Source organism: Grampus griseus (assembly GCF_964374135.1).
Source record: "Grampus griseus genome assembly, chromosome: 6".
NCBI lineage: Eukaryota > Metazoa > Chordata > Mammalia > Artiodactyla > Delphinidae > Grampus > Grampus griseus.
In genome coordinates, this window is record NC_139000.1 from 98,071,554 (window position 1) to 98,091,574 (window position 20,021).

Consider the following 20,021-nt stretch of genomic DNA (forward strand, 5'->3'; position numbering starts at 1 on the left):
TCTCACAGGAGTTCTTGCAGAAAGGAAAACGAGTTGTCACGGAAAAACTCCTGATCTACAAGATAGATTTGGTTTGGATCTCACTCCCCCTAAATGTGTGACCAGGCACAAACCAACAAACCCCTCTGGGCCTCGGTTCCTCCCTGTCTACATGGGGGGATGGCCCTTCCCTCCCTGCCTCAAGACGTTGACTTGTGATGCTAACATGAGGGCATGTTAGTGCTGCTTAACTAGGTAGCATTATTAGGAAAACTAGAAATCTCTTCCTGAGGACACACATATCAGCATTAGCTTCTCTTTTAGGTAATAAACAAACAAACAAATGAATCTTTGGTATAATCATAACTAAATTAGAAATGTCGGCATTCCCCAGAACAAGCTATCTATCCAGAGAAGCCGAGAGGCCTCGGATGCACAAAATCATATTTCCCCAGGCATAGGATTAATTAAAACTATCAAGTGTTCTCAGCTTTTTGAAATTAACTTTGAAAGTGTTTGGTGTGAAGGGATAAAGAAAGAGGCTAGGCAGTGGGGGAAGCAGCCCAGGGGCGGGTGCTGGGAGAGAGACATGCCAGGGCTGTGTGTTTACTTTATTCTCCTTAGGAGAAAGGGAGAACAAACGGAGATGTGAAAGTGTCTTTATGAAGGACAGCAAAGATAGGGACAGCTGTGCATTCACCCCTCCCCTCTGTGCAGACCCTCTCTTTCTTCCCTGGCGAACAGGGGCTCACCACTCAGAACACCTGGGCCAAGGCAGGTGGTGTGGACAGAGGGGTGGGGAGGAGAGTCCTCAGAAGACAGATCAGCCACCCTTCTCTCTCTCCCCTTCTGGGCTTCCTTCTCTTTTTCTTCCTTGTGAATAAACTCATTTCCGGCACTTTTCTGAGCTCTTGGACAGATGGTCATGTTATGAGCAGAAGCAGCAGAGAAATGCACCAGGAATCCTGAGTCCAGCTCTTGCCCCCCATTTATCAGTGGTGTGACCTCAGCTAAGTCACCTGTTGCTTCTTAAGGCTCAAATTCTCACCTGTAGGAGTGGAAGGAAGGCTGAGGCATTTCCTCCTCAAGAAGCCCAAACGAGACATTGGAAGTGAGTCACATAACACATAAAGGATTGCCATAGAGTTCCAGAAGCCCTAAAGATTCTTCCACATTTCACGTTTACTCAAATCACTTTAGGCTGGTGAAGCCCTGGTGGTGATGGAACCCAAGGACTTGGAAGACTCTGGACTAATAACTAACATCCTTCCTGTTGGGGTTCTGTTTTTAGAATGGTAAGGAAATGCATCTTCCTTGCCTTTTGCTGTTACTGTGATACAAACCCTCAAAGCATACCCAATTTCCTTTTACTCTCACTTTGGCAAACTAGAGCTCTTCTCCTGAGCCCACTCACCACCTGCTTGTCTCTAAGCTCCCTTAGATCCTAGCAAGAAGTGCTGTGGGTCTGTAGAACTACACTTCTCACTTCTCCCATCTCCTTCCCCTGAATTTGTACTTCCAAACCTCAAGCATTGTGAGGCTTTGGACTCCACCTTCTGTAACTAAGGGATCTGCTTCTTTATGTGCTAAAGCCCTACTTACCTTCCCAGCCATATTAGATGTCTACCCAACATTCAATGTCTTTCCCTCTCCTTCTTAACAGAAGTCAGCGTTTGTTCAGCTTTCCTACTCTCTTCCATTCATCCAGGTGATTCAGAGAACACCCCTGTCACCTTCTCCAGGTACAAAGGGTTTGTCTTGATTGGTCTAAGCCAATCATGGTGGTGCTATTCCCCTTTCCAATAGTTGAGCCATGGACATGTCAATTCTGGCCAGCAAGAGATGGAGGGATGTTTATTGAGGACTTCTGGGAAAAGTTTCCTCATTTTGCAAAAAAAAAAAAAAAAAGACATAAGGAAAGAAGCCATTTGCTGCTCTTGGAAGTCTTCAGGTATGAATAGAGTGCCGAGCCATGAGGACAGCTAGACAAGGACAAGCTTTTGTGCTGAGGATGGCAGAGCAGAAGGACAAAGTGTGCAGAGACATTGACACCACTGAGCTGCAGGATTAGCCGGCCTGTGAGCCACTCTGCCTGAGTGATTACCTGTGATAATCGTATCATTGTTTAAGTCCCTTGGAGTTGGGATGTGCTCTTACTTGCAGCCTGAAGTGCTCCACATATCCACCAACTCCCACCATTTTCCCAGGTGGAGTGTCCTCAGTCCCTGGTTGTGGGCTCATCAATCTGGGGGACGAGTTTGCTGACACCACATCAGATGGGCTGACATAGGTGTGCAGATGCTGCTGGGGAGAGGAGGGGACACAACCTTCCATGGGAGGCCCAACATCTAATGGAGTGCCAAAGCCAATGTAGTCTCTTCAATTGTTTTCAATCTCTTCCATTCCTGGTCAAGCTGCTCTTGCTTGGACTAGTTCAACTATGTTTTCTAGCTACTTCTCCTCCTATGAGTCTTGGCCCAGCTCGGCTCTGTTAATTTAATTGCCATGAGAGAAAACCCAGGTTTATGTGTCACCACAGCCCATCTGCTGCTTAATAGCTCCCCACTGTATATGGGATAAAGTTCAAGCTTCTTTGCAGGTTAAAGAACATCACCAGGTCTAGTTCCAGACCTCATTTCTGGTCTCATCTCCCACAAGACTGTGCCTTACCCTCTATGCTCAACTTGACTGTAGTCTTTAGGCTGTCCCAGGCCTCCATACTCTTTCCCACACAACCTCCTGTGCCCAGAATGCTGTTTCTTCCTTCTGCACGTGGCTGATAATACTAATGATTCTTCCAGATTCAGCTCAGGCCTCATTTCCTCCTAGAAGACTTCCCTGAATCTCCAGGATATTCCAAACCCCTTCTGGGCTTCCATCATAGGCTGTGCATATCTACAGCATGGCATTTACCACGTAATATTAAACACTTCTGTTTGAGTCAGTCTCCCCCACCAGATTTTAAGCTCCTTAAAATAAGACAGGAACAGTTACTTATTCGTTTCTGCACACCTATAACCTGACATAGTACTTGGAACATAGTAGCTTCTCAATAAATAGAGATTGAGTTGAAATTTGAATTTTGCAGTTGTCAAGCATGCACAAATACTTAACATGAGGAAACAAAACAAAACAAAATAAAACAAAACATGCGCCCTGAGGAATGACTAGATAAGAGAACTACATTCTTCACTGCCCCATTTGGGCACACAAAGATTATCGGCAAGAAAGAGAACTGGGCCTAATAATATGACATAGGCCAAGTTAAAGAAAAAGTGTTATCTCAAAGCTTATACTAGTCCTCTGTGATACAAAAATTGGAGGTAGGATAAATCATTCTATGATTTTTTTAAAAAATTAATGACTTTGTTAATCAATGGTAAGGACCAGGCCAGACTGGGCAGAAAAAAGTTGAAAGAAAGATAACTAGTTTATTCTGTTTAATAAAGTGGGAGGAGCTTGTGTTCGGGGCTGGTAACCCTGTCAGGGATGCACACACCCTGAGAAAGAGTGAGGATAGTAGTAGGTTATAGAAAAGTGGCAGGAAGAGCCAAAGAACTTTGGGGGAAGAATTATAATATTCAATTTGGGAGTGTTTCCTATGCTGGGCTGGGCTGCAATCAGTTTCTTGGAGTCAACTCCAAGGCTTTTGTAAGAGCTCAACCACAAGTGTTCATATCACTGCTGCTCCGTGGGGCCGTGAAGGAAGGAGGTTGGTACCCCAGCTCCCAACTCATTGGGTGACTTAAAGAGCAGCCACACTGGGTAGGACCCAAGTAGAAACTGAGAACACAGCAGGAGCAGAATTCCGGAGTGAAAGCTGACCAGGGAAACTTAATCTCCTTCCCCTTGACATACACTCACCCCCATGCAAAATACTGGGTTGGGTTTGATGCAAAATATCCAACACTGCAAGGGCTGGAAGCCTCAAATCATTTTATTTACATAACAAAAGAATGGGTGACCCAAGACTAGAGGATTTGGGAATACTTGGCCTGCATATTTAAATACACAAATGATATGTATATAACATGTATATATGCGTATATATGTATACATAGTTACATAGATTGTACCTTTTATTTTAAAACAAATTAGCAGTTAATTTGTTAACTACCATTTAACTACTATTAAACTTTTTAAAAATAGTTTATATACTTTTACATCCCTGAGCGAAATACTAAATCTTCAGCAAAGAAAAGATAATTCAATAAAAACACAAAGAAAAGTGCTCTTTTCTTTCTTGACTTGTAAGTACTGAACTTAGAGCGTCATTTAGAATTTTTTTTTTTTTTTTTTTTACTATCGTCAGCTTTTTTAAGCAGTTAAATTCAGAGTGATAATTTCTGTATCCCTTGCATTTCACTCCTACAAAGTCACAAGTCTTCACATATACCTTACTTGGCCCATGGAATGAATTATGTGTGTGTGTGTGTGTGCTTTCCTTCTGGAAAATCTAAGAAATATGCTATTCAGCCACCTGTCTTCTTCCTTGCTTTACCTGTCTTAGTCCCTCAGGGACAGCTGATGGCTGTTTCTGCCTGCATCTCTCTTTCTGCCCAGTCATGCCAGGATCAGGAAGCACTTGTAATCCAAGTCAACAGGACCTTACTGAACAGAGGTGAGGTACCCAGGCCTTGGCCCCTGCCTGTTGCCCTGAAACATGTCCTACAGCCATGAGCCCACATGCCAAGTGCCAGGGGAGAACCCTCTGTTCTTTAAACCCACAGATTCCTCAACGCATATCATTCCCAACCCTTTAGTTGCAAAAGGTTGCATTTCTGCCTCTCTTTCCCTAGTTAGCAATTTTACTTCCTACCACCACCAGTGATGTGCAAGATCCCCAGCTTCTTACTTGGGATCTTGGTGCCCTCAATTCTGGAGAGTACTTGAGTTGTTTGTGGTTTCCTATGTTCCCTGCCGATGGCTGGATTTATGCATTTGCCGGGCATCCCAGACATTAGATAAGCTGGATTCTACCCTGTGTACATCGGATCCGGTTGAATGGAGCCAGAACTCAGCATGTTGGTTATGGCAGCCACTGGGCCTCCCCCTGCCCAGCTGCCCTCCACCCAGGGCTCCAGGCTCAGCAGCCAGCCCGGCTCCTCTGCTGCATCTGACCCTGCGGACCCCACGCAGCATGGATGAGCTCTGCCTGCACTTGCCCTCTGGGGCTGAGTGCTTTCCTCCTCTGCCGATTGCAGCAACATCCTCAGACTGATGCTGAGGAGACAACTGAGCAAACACAGTTTAGCAACTTAGCATTTTTCCAGCCTGACTTTCTTTTATACCCAGACTGTTATTCAAAAGCAGAGTTTTGCCCGTACGCATGGTCTACCTATGCATATATGTGTTAAACAGATTTCTTCTCCACTCATCCCTGTGGCTTCATTTATCCAAATATGACCCAGGCCTTAAAACTCACATCATGAGTTGCTTCCCTTCTAAAGACTTTCCTGATGATTTCAAACTCTTTGACAGTTTTAAACTCTTCATTTCTTGGGGTTACTATTGGTAACACAGTTTAAACCTTAATTTCACCATAAACTTTCCTGCATTTCCTCAGATCTTTTACATAAATACATTGTGTGTGTGTGTGTGTATGTGTGTGTGTGTGTGTGTGTTTCCAACCAAGACTAAAAGCTCTCTGAATGCAGGGCTATGCCTTACTTTCTTGTTTCCTCTTCCCAGTGTAATATTCTTTACACGATTATTGCCAAAGAAGGAGGGGCTTTGACTCAGAAGAATTAGGTGTGAACTTTTTCCACTGGGCATACATCAAAATGTCCAGGTAGATGGGCTATGGGACCAGAAGGGCTGACAAATAGACCTAAGGAAAGCAGAGGAGCATAACAGAAGCTCTAAGAGCATCATCAGAGACTCCAGATGACCTTCTGTTAACCATGGCCCTGAATCTCAGATAATATAATCCAAAGCCCAAGAAGTCTTGCCAGCCCATGATGGCTGCACTCTCCCAGTGATGACTCAATGCCAAAAGCCCATCAATTCCAAGCCCCAGTTCAAGCCTGCAACCCACCATTAAGTTATCTTCACTGCAAATCAGGCAAGGATTGGAGCCAATGTGCCTCTTGTTGGGTAGAAAACAGATGGCTGGACCAGAGAAAGCTGACGGAAGGAATCACAAAACAAGTATCAATCAACCCAAGCAACTCGCATTAGGAAACAGGCGCTTCGCAGCTCTGGGGCAGGGCTCTCTGGTGGTGTTTTTAGCGGCTTTCCTAATTAAGGATGAGCTGTGGAGCTCATCAGCCACCATAAGTCCCTGTCAGATGCGGCAGGTGTCTCTGAGAGCCCCCCTTCTACCATGACTTCCCGGTTGTGCTCAAGAGGGGCATACTGTATCAGCCAAGGAGCTGTGAACAGAAATGGAACAGGGGAGGAATTTAAAGGGACATCAACCCTGGAAACAACACCCTCTTGTCTTTTACAGCTTGTGTCTCCAAGTCCAGCACTTCCACTGGTGAGTGCAACTTGGTGTCCACTGTGCGTTTTGTCGCTCTTCCCAGATGCAAATTCTTTTAGGAAAAAGGCCTCCTTTCACAGTTTTGGTGATTCCCATAGCACTTAGCACAGTGCTAGAAACACTGAAGAGTGATTCATTGAAATATGGCCAGCTTGATCCATTGAGTTTTATTTAGATTCCTAAATGTTCCATCTTCTAGAGAATTTTCTATGTTCCACTTATCTGTCCCTTATCCTCTTCTACTTTTAATAATTTATTTGTATTTCTATTGTTTCCCCTACATTTATAAAGTCCTTCAGGGAGGCTATGAAGACTTCTGCTTTACTCTGGATCCTTCTGTATCTCCCTAGTAGCTGAAACAGGACCACGCAAATCACAGGTTCTCCATTCATGCTTGTTGATCTGAATCTATATTTAGGGCTGAATGTGGCCATGGGTTACACTCATGATTCTCCGAGGCCCTGGGTCCTCTCTTACCACTTGTTCTATTTCAGATCTATGGCAGGTAATGCGTAAGGCACGCCAACACCGCGACTGACTCCATCCCCGCTCCCTTCAGTATGAGTCTTTGTGTTCCACATTTTTTCGGGAGGAGCCAATGGTCCTCAGTCAAACTCAGAATAGTCATTTAACCCAGGGTACTGACTCCCGACTCTTAAGCTTCTCATTTGTGTAATCCTTATGTGCTGATCAATTTTGTGTTATTAAACGAGATGAAATCTATAACATGTCCAGCATTGTCTGGCACAAGGTAGAAACTTAACATGTAGTCTCTATTTTAAACTACATTTAAATTTTTTTTTTTTTTTTTTTTTGCGGTACACGGGCCTCTCACTGTTGTGGCCTCTCCCGTTAAGGAGCACAGGCTCCGGACGCGCAGGTTCAGCGTCCATGGCTCACGGGCCTAGCTGCTCCATGGCATGTGGGATCTTCCCGGACCGGGGCATGAACCCGTGTCCCCTGCATTGGCAGGCGGACTCTCAACCACTGCACCACCAGGGAAGCCCCTAAATATTTTATTATAAGCGTTAAAAGACTTTTTATTTATTTTATTATTATAAGATTTATATTTCCTTGTGGCTTTTAGCATAGTTTTCCAGAGCTGAAAAGATACTTTTTGTAAAATAGATGAAACATGGCTATGACCTCACAGATTTCCTGCTAAGTATTTGGATTTTAGAGCGTGCGAGTGATGAGAATGAGTACAGATCACAGATAGAGACAAATATATTGTCCTTAAGGTCATTCTGGCTGATTCACACACTCTGTTGTTGTTATCTCTTGCAAAGCAACATGATACCAACTTTTGGACAGCGAGGAAACTTTGACAAGCAGATATGATAAATCTGAAGAGAGGCAGGTGGGAGCAGGACCCCAGAGCACCAACCTTAAGGTGAAACTTCATGGATGCTCTTGGGAAGTGAAACAGACAAAGATGTAGAAATCCAAAAGCTAGTGAGAACAGATCAGGGACAAGTCAAGTTAACCAGAAAGTCAAGGAAAGCCAAGCTTTAATTCTGCCAACCAGACTTTCTTTCTCCTCAAAGAAAAAGAGATGTGGTTCTAAGATAAGGTTTGTGTATACTGCTGGATATTTCACCTATCATACTGGGAGCAGAGTCCAGGATGCACTCAGGAAAATTATGGGACTGTTGAGAAAGTTAGAAGACCAGTTCTATCCCCTGATTCACCTGCTTTGATTCTGAAGTTTCACGTTGGTTCTCCCTTAGAGCCTGTGGGCAGACAGGCTTTGCTGGAAAGGGAGACTGTATAATATATAAATAACACATCTAAAGTAGATTTTCAAGGGTTTAGAAAAAGCCATGAAAGTCAGAGCCATAGAGAGTTCTTAAAGCAAAGATAGGGAAGATCCAGGTTAGGTATTGCCTAGGCTGAATGGACCAGTGGTCTCAAAGGGTGCTTCCCTTTATGATTCTATAAAGCCACCTCGCTGTTTCACTAAGGAAGATATACCCAGTGGAAGTTCTCAATAGACCAGGGCTCAGGAATTTAGCGAGGAGAGAATCAAAGCCACCCAAAGGCATTGAGAAAGACAAGGATGTTCTTAAAGTCTAATTGGGCCTGTGTTTTCTGCCTCCACCTGATAGGTTTGACTTCAAATTAATTAAAAAGTCAAATCCAACTGTCATCCCAGTATCTGCTGAAGGAGCAAGCTGTTCGTAAAACACCTTGCGTTTGCATAATAATTTTATGCTTTTCCAAGTGCTTTATCATCCATTGGCTCATTTGAACTTCATGACAACTTGACAAGACAGGCAGGGCAAGAATTGCTGGGGAGGCCATAGGGGATACTGGAGCCAGACTGCCTGAGTTCAGAGCCCAGTCCTGCCTCTTCCCAGCTGGTGACCTCGGGCAAGGGGTTAACTTCTCTCTGACTCTACTTCCTCCTTTGTAAAATGGGCACAATATAGTACCCACACTGTTGGTTTCTTGTTAGGAATAAATGAGTTGACACCTGTGAAACGGTTATAAGCCTGTTTGATAGTAAGAACTGAAAAATTATTAGCTTTCAGTATGATTGGTCCTACTTTTTAGATATATCCTGGATCTAGCAGGACCCGAGATCTTCCAGCAGACACAGAGAGACTAATGCATCGGGAAAGGCTTTGCACGCTGCAAAGCGCTATGCACTGCAGGGAACAGTATTCCTCCTATGCCCTCCCAAGAGAGATGGATCTGATGTGGTCACCCTGGCCAGATTCTGCTCTCAGAGTTTCTGTAGAGGACAAGCATATATTGGGCCACCTCAGAAAGGAAACTGATAGCCGTGCTTTTCCCAAAGTCCTCTGCAACCTCCAGCTCCTGCAAGGACCAGCCCAGCCTCCAGTAAAGGACAGTGAAGCAGAGACTCACAGGTAACAAGAGCCCAGAGTGGGTGGGGTGTCTCTCCAGCCCCCAGAAAGATGCGCCAGAACCCAGCAAACATTCTGAGAAGCAGACCCATCAGCCAGTCCTCCCTGACAGTTAAAAAATTTCTCCAGCCTTGGAGCATGTCACAACCTATCAAGGATCACTCTGACATTTACAGTCCACGATGAGGCACAGGGCTGATGTGAAACAAGACAGCTGCGATGATGCCCGAAGCTTCCACAGAGGCACGAGCTGGGGCTATGAGAGAGTGAGAGGAGGGAGGGCGGGCGCTCCTTGAGTTGTCATAAATCCCCACCACATTATTTTTTAGGAAAAGACGATGCAAGGGAAACAGAGCACAAACTGGTAATGTCAGATTTTAACCAAACCGTCAGGCACACACAGGGAATCTTCCAGGACAGCAGCGGACTGAATCCCCAAATATGATAAGGTGGAGGGGCACAGGCCTTCTCAGGAGGTGGCTCTAATTCCCCTCTGCAGGACCCCCTTGGGGTCAGGGGACAAGAGGGACAGGCTCTCATGCCTCCTCCATCGTCTCGGGACGAGATGGGAGCAGAGGTTCCTGTGAGTAAAGGGGTGGTGGGAGGACAGGGGAAGCGTCATTTATAGAGTCAATTCAAAGACTCATGGGGCCAAAGGGAACCTGAAAGCAGGGCAGCTGTGACCTGGATGAATGGCCGAGGTCGGATGGTACTGTTCCCAATCTCCTCACCAACGTCAGCCTGGGGTACAGAGAAGAGAAAGGAGTCAGGGAGATGGAAAAATCAGGACCAGCAAGTGAAGGGTGGCAGCAGGAGGCCCACTGCTATCAGTCTGGTCTATTGCTTTCCATCCTGCCGCCCCCCCCCCCCCCCCCCCCCCCCCCCCCCCCCCCCCCCCCCGCCCATATACACACAGCCTGAGGCAAAAACAGGAGATGGAACTGAGATCAGGGTAGAAGAGTTGGAGCAGGGCTGGATGATTCACGTGGAGTGGCCTCCAGGGGACTCAGAAGAGGAAGTGGGGCCCCACAGAAGGGGCTTTTCCTGAGTGGGGCGTCTCCTCCCACACACTGCCACGTGCCCTCAGAGGTGGTGGTCCTGACAGCTGGGTGAACTCATGGGGAAAAACAATCCAGTCAAACCTTCAGTAAACTGACAAATCGAGCAGTAAATCTCCTCTGTTCACTTTTGGGGCATCAAGACACATGGTCCCTGGCAAGAGCACAGGAAGAAACCCACAAAGATGGTGCCATGGCCCTTGCCCCACACGACCTACCCAGATGTAGAGCCTTCAGGCCTGGGCAGATGTCCGCATTGCCTCTGCTCGTTCCCCACCCTCGTCACACAATCAGACACACGCCCAAACATGCAAAATGTGAGAGGATGCCCCCAGTCCTCACGTGCATACGGAGCACCCTCTGATCCTGGGCCCCATATCCCGTGAGGTCCCACGTGGGAAGTGACGAGGGTAGAGTGGCCAGATAAACACAGGAGGAGGACCAGTTAAAGTAGAATTTCAGATACACAGCACATGAATTTTAGTATAAGTATGCCCTATTGCATGGAATATACTTATACTAAAACAAGGATTCGCTGTTTACCTGAAATTCCAACTTAACTGGGAATCTTATATTTTTATTTGCTGAATTCGGCAGCCCCTAGGAGGATGACAGGTAGACGTAAGGGCCTTGGGGTTGGACGGGGGAGGGGAGGGCAGGGAGAAATAGGCCATCCACAGCTCCCTTTGTGAAAAAGAACAAAGAACAACTTAAACACGTTAGTTTGTTGCTAAAATGTAAAGGTGGTCAAGCCAGGTGAAGGTTTGGGGAGGTGGCCTCCAAGGGGCAGGGACTGCTAAAACAGGACCGCACTCACCTTTCCTTTATATATTTGTTTTATTTTAATACTCAACATCCCATGGTGACTCAGCAGGACACCCTCTTGGGGCAGGGACTGCTAAAACAGGACCACACCAATCTGTCCTTTATATATTTGTTTTATGTTAATACTCAACATATTGATATTCAAATCATTTAATACTCAAAATACTCTACCACATGGTATCATAATTTCCACTTTACAGAGGTTCAGAAGAGTTAAGCGGTTTGTCCAAAGTCACATAACTTTAAATGACAGTTCCAGGATGATAAGCCAGGCCTCACCAGATGCCAACCTACCTCCTCTCTACCGTCCCATGCCAGGCACCCCATGACCCGTCAGCTTCCTCCCAGGACCATCCTGTCCAGTAGAACTTTCTGCAATGACAGAAATGCTCCGTATCAGCACTCTCCCATGCAGGAGCCCCAAGCGCCGCACAGCAACTGAGCACTTGAAGTGAGGGTAGCTGGTGAGACTGAAAACCAAGTTCTGCATTCAATTTTCATTTCATTTCTGTCTCTTAGGCTGCCCTCCAGGCCTGGATCCGGTTTCTCAGATGTAGCAGTGATTCCAAAAACGCAAAATGCTCAGAGTCACAGGGGCCCTTGGAAATCATTCTCATCCATCTCATTTCCAAGATGGAGAATCTGAGGGCCAGAGAGCGCAGCGGAGCCAGAGGCCCTGGTGTTGTTAGTGACAGAGCTAGCTAGTACTGGAGAGGAGAACTGAGGACTGGAAAGGCAAAACTCAGCGGTCCCCAGCACACGCTGGACAGCCCTAGATGTCCCCCACACCTGGCTCCGAACCCCACCTCGGAACAGCCACTGTTGTAAGAAGGGATGTAGAGGAAGCTGCATCCTCGAAGCCGGCAGTAATGAGGCTATCTGATGAATGCAGGGAATTTGAGAGACAAAGGGAAAGCCGGCAACATTAACACAAAACCTTGCTGAGTGTGCTGCCCCCATTACCTTGGAATTTTAATTACATCGGCCCTTAATATCCACACACCCAAGTAATTATAGCTTCCCACAGCAATCGGATATTAACTTTTTATTGCACCCTCCGAGAGCAGTGTGGAGAGACAACCACAGCATCAGGGAAGTCCAAGGTTGTCCCAAGAAGATCAGCGACCCCAGGGACCTGCCTCCGGGACAACCCAGCCTAATCAACCTGCACCAACTAGGACCACCACTTACTCTTTTTCCCATTGTGTCCTGCACAAGAGCATCCCACCAAGGGCTGAGGGTGCTGAAATGCAGCCCAGGCTCACTCCTTAAGCTCTGCACCACAAAGCAGGTCTGTCTGATCATTCAGAGGCTCCTGGCACCCAGTGCACACATCCCAGAGGTCTGAGTGCAACCAGACCCTCGGGCTCTCAGCCTGATGGAAGATGGACCGTTATCTTGAACGTGACTGTGGTGTAAAGGAAAGACCTGCAGCTAGTCCTGGTTTTGGCACCTGTGCATAGAGTAACCTTGGACCAGTCACTTCCCCCCGACCCCGCACCAAAGTTCAGTTTCTTTAGCCATAAAATGACAAAGAATACCTGTTCTGCCATCCTCATAAGGACGCTGCACAGATCAAATGAGGTCAAATCTTTGCAAGTGCTTTCTAGTCTCTACATCCCACATGACGGTCAGGCTTTATTAATTACTTGGCTGGTTCTCACCCTTAGGGGACTTTGGGAGGCTGAGGTGCAACTTGCCCAGGTACTCACAGGCTGTCACACACTGGTCCTCAGCACACAGCAGCTCTCCATATCCGATGTGTCCTGGGAACTCGCAGGAACCACTGCTATTGGGGAAAATATACATTTCTATGATAATTCTTTCCACTTTGAAAGCATTTGTACATACATTGTTTCATTTGAGCTTCAAAACCATTCAGTGATTCATAGGGAAGGCATTATCCTCACTTTGCAGAAAAGAAAACAAACTCAGGGGAGTGAAATGACTGCTTGAATTGCATAACAGGAGTTTGTACATCTGCAAGCAACACAGCTGGGAGTGGAACTTTGTCCCGCCCAGTCAAGGTATTCATGAGATTTCAGGTCCAGTAGACACTCAGACATCAAATACTTGTTGAATAATGAAAAACAAATGAATAAGTGGATAAATAAACAAACATCTCAATGTCAACTCTAAAAAGCACCAAATGGGGTTCACGTAGCAGGAGGACTGGCATGTGCTGAGACCCATTTAACAAGTCAAGGTCAGCCTGCGCTTCTGAATCCTGCCCAGCCTCTTTTCTGACCCATCACCAAAGATGTAAGTGGTTACATTTGTTTCACAGATTTGGAAAACTCAAGCTCCAAACTCTGAGAGGCAAACTGAAAAGTTCAGTTTGAACAGCAAATCAGTGGGCAAACTCAAATGCAACCCCACCTCCAAGCGGCCAGAACAGGCTTTGAGGCACCAACCACACAGCCTCAGCTTGGGGTTTCTCCAAAGATTTCTCAACTCTGGATAAATAAGTGACGTTTTCATATCCCTGAGCAGGATGAAAGTTGCCCAGTAAAAACATCTGCAGGGCTTCCCTGGTGGTGCAGTGGTTGAGAGTCCACCTGCCGATGCAGGGGACACGGGTTTGTGCCCCGGTCCGGGAAGATCCCGCATGCCGCGGAGCAGCTGTGCCCGTGAGCCATGGCCGCTGAGCCTGCGCGTCCGGAGCCTGTTGCTCCGCAACGAGAGAGGCCACAACAGTGAGAGGCCCGCGTACCGCAAAAAAAAAATCTGCAGACCTCCAAACAAATCATGTTAAAATTTACCAATAGTGTCTCAGTTGGGAAGTGGAGGTGAAAAAAACTCCCAAGCCAGAGTGTTTGTAATGTATTTTCCCTAGAGGACTCAGTAAAGAGATAGTTTTAATTAGCAATGCATTTCATTTAAGCTTAGCAGGCAAGTTATTGTACATTCAATAAATACCAGTTAGTTATTAAGAACATATTTACCTCTGACTTAACAACTACAGCAGGTTAGAGACACAGATTTCCATGAAACCACAAGCTGGTGCATTTGTTTGGAATAATCAATTATTCTTTACTCAAGATATAATAATTGCTTTATTGAATCTGGAGAATCTCTTCTCTTGGTAATCTATGGCAAATAAATTTCCCCAGTTAGTTACTCTCTCCTTTTTGCCCAAAGAAGAAAGAAGACTGAGCAGGGAAAATAGAGATTCTAGAACTCAGATCCTTGACTCAGGGGAACAACTTGGCCTGGGACAGATTCACTGCAGCTTTCGCATCTGGGAGATCTGGACGCTAGACCAGGCAGGGAAGACCAGAGAACTGAGTTCTAATAACACATAATTGTCTAGTGTAAGTATGTCCTATGCAATATTTGGGACATACTTATGTTAAACAAGCATTCATGGTTTATCTGAAGTCCAGATTTAACTAGATATTCTGTTTTGCTTTGTTTTGTTTTGTTTTCTCAATGCTCAATCTGTTAACTGTAGCCTTGATGGGCCATGATTGTACTAAGCAATATGTGAAAGTCACTGTGGATACCACTCTGACCCTCTCCCTCACTCAGGTTCTCCATCTGTGAGATGCCTGAGGTGAGTAATATAAGCTGGACAAACTGACACCTGTGGGAGGAGCCCCCAGCTCCCCTAAATAGAGGCCCTGCTCAGCAGTGGCCTCTACCGTGTTCTCTCACTCTCTTTCCTGTTCAGCCTCCACTGTGGGTCACTGATCACATGGTCATGGAGCCATGAGGCCATCTTCCAATGAACTAATGAGGAAACTGAGGCCCAGGGAAGCAAAGTGACTTGAGCAAGGTCACAGAGTCACTTGGTGGCAGAAGGTTGGTTTTATGGTCATCATTCATCATCATCATCACCATGGTCATCACCCTCATTTTCTATGATTCAATAGTATCTATTGAGTGTTAGTCATGTATTAGGCCCTTTGCTCAGAAAAGCCTCATAATAGCACTATGAGAAAGATATTCTTTTATGTCTAGTCTTTAGAGCTGGGGTCACAGTCTCAGAATCCACGAATTCTCTCCCTGACATCCCTTTATTCTTTCCTCTTTGACTTTTTTCTCTCTTCAACTCTTCTATCCTCATCTAGAAATAAATCTATAGGATCAAACACTTACTAAAGCCCAACAAAGCCAAACACTCTAGTGGACAGGTAGAAAATAAGACAAAATGAGAAAGACTAAGGAGCTGACAGCACAGCCCAGGGAGACCCACTGCCTGGATTTGAATCTTAACATGAATACTCATATGCTGGCGAACATGGGCAAATTTGTAACCTTTCTGTGCTTTCCTTTCCTAATCTGTACAATGGGGATGGTAAGTGCTTATCAGTAGTGCCTGGCACATAGTAAGCACTGTATAAATATTTATTCTTGCTGCTAGTAAAATAATGTGTATGAAATCTGAGAATTGAGCAAGTCTCAGAGACAACAGAGCCCAGAGAACCAGAAGATAGAGCCACGTCGTGCTCTGTGGATAGTAAGTGCCGACCCTTCCTCTGCTTCTCTTGAGATCATTGAGAAAATAGACCAAGTCAGCAAGAGATATTTCCATACATTGCCTATTAAACCTCCAATCCCATGCATGACTTAGTCCAATTAACATGACAGTTAAGTTCTAGGATTTTTAAGAGTTCTACTTTCAAGTATTTTCTTACATGATGAATATAAATCATGTAAAAATATTCAAAATTTCAACATTGATAAATCCAGATTACTTCTTTCATCCTCTCTTCCCCAACCAGAAAAAGTGCATCAAACTGTTGACAGTGCTCCCCAAGACCCAACTGCCAAAAACATTAGAAAATATGGTGGCCACACATGTATGTAACCATACCATTACCTGCAGAAACACTAGGTCACATTAATATATAAACTCATTTTAGGTCTGACATTAAATTGTAGGTACGGAAACAAATGGCCTGATCTGTATTTATTTAGTTAGTTAATTATATCAGAGTTTGTTCCCAAATGATTGAAAGGCATCTTCCAAAACTACACAGAGTACATGATGTATATTATTGACAATCATAAAAGTAATTTGAATTTCCTGAAGTGTAATTAAAAATAAGTAGGAAAACTTAAGACCAATAATCAAAGGGAAAAATTAAAAATAAAAACTATCACAGAAGTAACAAATTATCAAAAAGTTTCAATGACCAGGTGGCTTTAGTGGTGAATACTATTAGTCTTATACAAATTGATCCAGAGCATAGGTAAAGACTAAAAGCTAACTGACTCATTTTATAATGTTGGATTATGCTTTATACCAAAAATGAAAAGGATGGGCCAAAATAGGAAACTATAAACTAATTTCATTTATGAATACAGATGCTGAATCCCTAAGGAGAATACTAGCATATGGAATTCAATAGTACATTTAAGAATGATCAACTGTTACCAAGAATGACTCATCCTAGGAAGACCAGGAGAGCTTATTAATAGGAAGCCTATTAATATGTAATATCACATCAGTATGTTCAATCAGAAAAACTTAAAATAATCTCAATGACTGCCCAAAAGTTTTCAAATAACAGTTTTGGCTAGGAGCATTTAGGAAAATAGAAATGAAAGGGAGTTCCTTAACATAATAAAAACTATCAAGATTAAACTACCTGCCTTCAACACACTGGCTTCAAGATGGATGTATCAGTTATCTATTGCCATAATAATGCTATGTAACAAGCCAACCCAAATCTCAGTGGTTTAAGACAATCAGAATTTATTTAGCTCATAAGTTTGAAGTCTTGCTGAGTGGTTCTTCTGGTCTTGGCTGGACTCACTTTCATAAAGAGAGCTGGCTGGTTTGTGAGTGATCCTGTGTGGTTTCAACTGGGATAACTGGTGTAACTCAGCTGCGCTACAAGGGTCTCATCTTCTACCTCGGTACACCTGGCATATCTTTTTAACAAATATGGAAGATGCAACAGTGACAAACCACACTTTTAAAGCATCTGTGTGCTCTATGTTTGCTCACATACCATTGGCCAATTTCAGAGTCAGGGTAGAAGTGCACCCTACAGTTACATGCATGGCAAAAGGCATAGTTACAGGGAGGAATGAAGAACTGGGGCCATTTGTCATTCCACAATGTTAGACTTCTCAGAAGATCAGCTCTACTGAGTGATAAAAGAAGTCACATCAAAAATTTTATTTTTACATAAAAAAATATTTAATGATCAAGTAAGTCTGAGGTGCACTGGGTGTAGTAATAAATAATGTTAAACAGGGCTCTTTACAACAGAACTTTTCAAGCTTTCCTGAATGTGTCATGAAAAGTTCCAAGTGAAGTTCATAGCCCTTCCCAAACCAATCTGAACATAGAACCCTTTTCTCACAGAGCATCTGGAGGACCAAGTGCTTATAGGACACACTTTGGGAAAAGGAGAAGATATAACGTGAGGTATCACCTCATACCAGTCAGAATGGCCATCAAAAAGTCTAGAAATAATAAATTCTGGAGAGGGTGTGGAGAAAAGGGAACCCTCTTACACTAATGGTGGGAATGTAAATTGGTGCAGCTACTATGGAGAACAGTATGAAAGTTCCTTAAAAACTAAAAATAGAGCTACCACATGATCTAGTGATCTCACTCCTGGACATACATCTAGACAAAACTCTAATTCAAAAAGATACATGCACCCCAATGTTCATAGAAGCACTATTTACAATAGCCAAGACATGGAAGCAACATAAATATCCATCAACAGATGAATGGATAAAGAAGATGTGGTACATATATACAATGGAATACTACTCAGCCATAAAAAAGAATGAAATAATGCCATTTGCAGCAATATGGATGGACCTAGAGATTATCATACTAAGTGAAGTAAGTCAGAAAGAGAAAGACAAATACCATATGATATCACTTATATGTGGAATCTAAAAAAAATAATACAAATGAACTTTATTTTACAAAACAGAAATAGACTCACAGACATAGAAAACAAACTTATGGTTACAAAAGGAGAAGTGAGGAAGAGATAAATTAGGAATTTGGGATTAACAGATATACACTACTATATATAAATTAGATAATCAACAAGGACCTACCATATTCAGTATCTTGTAATAATCTATAATGGAAAAGAGTCTGAAAAAGAATATATATATATATATATATATATATATATATATAAAAAACTGAATCACTTTACTGTACACCTGAAAAATCGTAAATCAACTATACTTCAATAAAAAAAGAAGATATAAAATTTTTAAGTGGCATTCACATAGCAAAACAAAAATATGAAAATAATAAAACAGCACAATACACCCAGAAATAATTCCAATAATAAATCTGCAGGATTTATATTAAGAAAACAACAAAACTTTACTGAGAGATAAAAAATAAAGATTTGATTACATGGAAGAAAGAAAAGAATCAACATTGTAAAGAAGGCAATTCTTTCTAAATTGATTTATAGATTTAACATAACCCCAAAGAAAATCTCAATGAGATAATAATACCTAATTGTTGGCAAGAATACAGTGGAAGCAGTCATTTCATATGCTGATGGGAATTTAAATTTGTTCAATCTTTAAAAAAAACAATTTAGAGCCTTAAAATTGCTCATAACTATTGACCCAGACCTAGAAAGATACCCTAAGGAAATGATCAATTGTGAACAAAAAATGCATTTGCACAAATTTTCATTGCAATACTACTTAAAGAAAACAAAAAATTGGCAATAACCTAGATATTCAACAATAGGAGAATCACTAAAGAGATTTTCAGGATTTTATATCAGTGAAAATTACGTATGATTAAAACCCATGATTTCAAAATCTAATTGGATATGAAAATGCTTACAAGGTAACTTGTTGGGGGGAAAAGTAGGATACTAAGATGTATTGCAATAAGATCCCTACTGGATTATCTGTATCCACATCGAATGAAACTGTGAGGGAATAAAACAAAATGTTAGTATTTCAGGATTTAATTTCTTTTAATTTTCTAAGTTTTATAAAATAAATATGTAGTATATTTTTAAAAATTATCCCAGGAAATGCTTTAAGAACGAGAAAATTTTTAAAGAACATTAAAAACAGTAAATGAAATCAGCCAAGATAATGTCGCAAAAGGAAAATTATTGGGGGTGTGTGTGTGTAGGGAGGTGCTGTGCATAACTGGCAGGATTTATCTTACTAAATAAGATGCAAATTATAAAATACTGTGGTAATAGTTCAAGAGTTGATATACCAATAAGCAAAAGTCCCCAAAACAGTATCTAAATATATAAGTTAAATGATAATAGTACCATAATTTATAAAGATGTACTATTCATTAAATGGATTTAGGAAAATTTACCATTTGGAGGAGGAAACAGCCTACATAGGTAAAATATATTTTAAAAGGCTTAAAGAGTTAAATTTAAAAGAATGAGACTATTAAAATATAGAATAACAATTTAGTCAACAAATCGAACTTAGAAAGGATAAAACCTATAAAGCATTATCCATGGAATAAATTATTAAAGAAAAGAGTGAATGATTTTACTATTTAATGATCAAAAGATTCTAAACTTCAAGATGATCGAATAGAAAATTAGAAAGCATCAAAACCTAAAGGAAATATTTGCAACAAATACAACTGACAAAGGTTTAATGTCCTTTACACATGAAGGACACCTACAGATGGATCATAGATGGGAAACAGTATCCTGCACAGCTGACTCTACAAGGAGGCAGATGTGGGTGAGTCCACCAATTCCCTGATGTGTAATCTCTCCAACCCTCAGTTTTCTCACTTGCCAAACTGAGCATAACCATACAAGAGAGCCGTTCTGAGGATTAAATGAGATGAAGGATGTAAAC